The sequence below is a fragment of the Atta cephalotes genome (genome assembly GCF_000143395.1).
Source record: "Atta cephalotes unplaced genomic scaffold scaffold00081, whole genome shotgun sequence".
Taxonomy (NCBI): domain Eukaryota; kingdom Metazoa; phylum Arthropoda; class Insecta; order Hymenoptera; family Formicidae; genus Atta; species Atta cephalotes.
The window spans coordinates 165,439-168,587 of NW_012130145.1; positions in this window are offsets into that span (position 1 = coordinate 165,439).

Sequence of the window (3,149 nt, forward strand, 5' to 3'; positions counted from 1 at the left end):
ATATATATATATATATATATATATATATATATATATATATATACCATATACGGTATGTAAGTCAAAAACGATGCATTTTTAAGGAAAAAAAATGCTCAAGCTAAACTGGAACAGAATAACATGAGAATTGGACGACTGAGATCGTTCATTCTAAAGCCGAAAGAGATATGTTGTGAGATATGAAAAGGAAATGAAAAGGAGAGCTTTTAAAAAAATTATGAATACTCTATTGCAATAAAGGAAATCAGATATTTCATATAGTACATACACACATGCAGCTCTGCATAATACGTGTCGTCCACTGCAACATTTGTCGCATTTTAAGTACGAACCCCGTTATCGAAACGGTAGATGATCGTTGAAGATCAGTGGATCGCCAACACCTCGTAATGCTTAGTAAATAAGCCCTTTCGATTACGCCCTCATCGTTTATTTACTAAAGACATTTTTATAATAGAAATATAGGTATAGTAATAATACGTTCGTCGAAATTAACTATGATTTAATCATACAAGTAGATCTGCATTTGATTGTTGTCGATCCAGCAGCGAAAGTTGATAAAAGAAAATGATTATTTCATTTCTAGACACAGCAAGATTCATTGAAACAAACAAGTATAATGATATTGGCTCTTTGAACTACTTCAAAATCAATAAACCAGAAGAAGAAAAATGCAAGTAAACTACTACTGTTATTTCTACTGTTATCTAGTCATCTTCAGTACAATTTTAATAATATTGCACTAAAAATGACTGGATATAAAACAGTCGAAACATTTACTTGTATTTTAAACGATAAAAGATCATTTTGCAATAATATCCTGTAGTTTGGCCTGTATCGCCTCCTTATCGTTTATTAAGATTCATTGATTTGGTCGAAAATATATTGAGATGTTTATTCTCTTATGTACACGTAAACATCGATGTTGTATCGCTCCTTGTTCTGGCTTAAGGACCCTATTCACATCTACTAGATTAAAAATCTATATAGATATTATGTGAGAATAAAATTTGATTATAGCGTTTGCATCAATATTATTACGTAAAAAAATATTATTGTACATTATTATTATTAAAAAGATATTGTTATGTAAATAAAATATATAAAGAAATTATGCAAAACAAAGTTATATAAAAGATCTCAAGTAGCACACAGCGTTTATAAAGCGTTAATAAAGCGCTCAAAAAGCGCACGTTGTACGTTTTTTTAACGCTTTTCAAGCGCTGCAGTGCTACTTGGGATTATGTAAATAAAATATACAGGATGTTTCAAAATTCGCATCCGCGGAATATAAGGTATGATACTTTATGGTAAAAGAAACAACTTTTTCTTTTTACAAAATTGCGTCTGACTAATTTTTACTTACTAGGTTGAAGTTAATAAATAAACGCCAAAATTATTTATCGGACGCCATTTTGTTAAAAGAAAAAGTTGTTTATTTTAGCATAAAGTATCACATCTTGTATTTCGCATGCGAATGTTGAAACACTCTGTATAAAGAAATTTATATGACTTAAGTAAAAAGCATTTCATATAAAAAAATTGATGATAGTGAGAGGACCGTTTTTTGCTTTACTTCTATGGTATAACGCAAAAGCAAGTTACATCCCATTAATGCATTTCGTCGATATCCTGTAATCAAAATGAATCGAAAGATGAAGTGCATCGTCAATCGTGTTAACGCATAATTAATTATTTATCGATTCTACTGCAGCATTTTGGAGTGCTGCGAAATGATTGGAGATAATTATAAATTATCGTAATTAGTCTTCAATGGCTAACATTTTTATCGTGTTTGCCATCTAATTTTGGAGGATAATAGTAATATTATCTACCTATTGATATTCTAGTATCATTGTCCGTTACAGCGTAGGGCAGTTCATTGCTAGAGGATTGATTTGAGATTAATTTTAAATACCTGTGAACTCGATTCTGTATCTGTAAAAATAGAAGTTAATCAAATCTTTCGTTTAAGACAACGTCAAATCGAATCAAATAAGATATACAATTGTACATGTAATTACTTAAAGATCGAAAAAGAGAAAGAAAGGGAAGCGTTTTCCTTACGCTCTACACTGAAAGAAAAGATTGGCTGAATATAAAATTTTTAATTGCAGCAACCAAGAAGAATTAGTTACTTCATTACTTAATTAAAAATGCCATACTATATTTTACCATCTAATTTACTGCAGCAGCCAATCTTTTCTTTCAGTGTATCAATTAAGATTCCTTGCAAATGTACTTGGTTAATTTTATGACGTAGAAACTAGCAGAAATGCTGACGAAAGTATTATTGTGAAAAAATATTGCAGCGACGACAAGTGACTTCCTCCACCACATCTTCTCCTATACATACGCTCACCTTGTATTAGATGGCACCTGTTTTCGATTCTGGACTTCGATAATCTAAACACGATATGTTCTGTGTTTATTGCACACATGTTTGACGATTACGATTTACGCAACGAAGATGTTAACAATCATTGCTTGATCAGCGGCCTATCGTGAAACTCAACAGATTGACATTCGAACAAATATGTCGAATGATTTGTATGTTGATTTTTAATTTGGGTTTTGTTTTAAAAAATTTGCTCGAAGTTTCTATATTGTCACGATAGATGATGATCAAAACTACTGGAAGGAGCAACTAGATTAGAATGTATTGTACTTACATTATGATTATAATGACAGATACGTTTCATTGATCGTTTTTTTATTTAATCAAGAAATTAATGTGTGTATCGTGCGATTATTAATTTCATCGTCTCAAGGTTGCTTGGCATTATCATGGCACTTGGGAACGAATGTTTTCTGCACAGCGTGATATTCGAGCGGAGACGAAAACAAAAAGACGAGCCATGGTATATTTCTCTCTGAAACACATTAACAATCTCGCATAACGCCAAGTATACATATCCGCCGGTGTCCTCGGAGTTTAAAATATGAAAATATTACCGTGACCTTAAACGCACGCGCGCCCTTTTTTAATAATACATAAATCGTTATTTGCTTATTAGTCGGGCAAGGTCCTCCAACTTGCTCTCACCCTGAGCACCCCAGGCATTCACGTCGCGTGGCGAGATACCACCGATGTGAATTGAATTCTGAATGTATCCAGTGTTCACCTTGGCCCACTCTCTCTCTCTCTC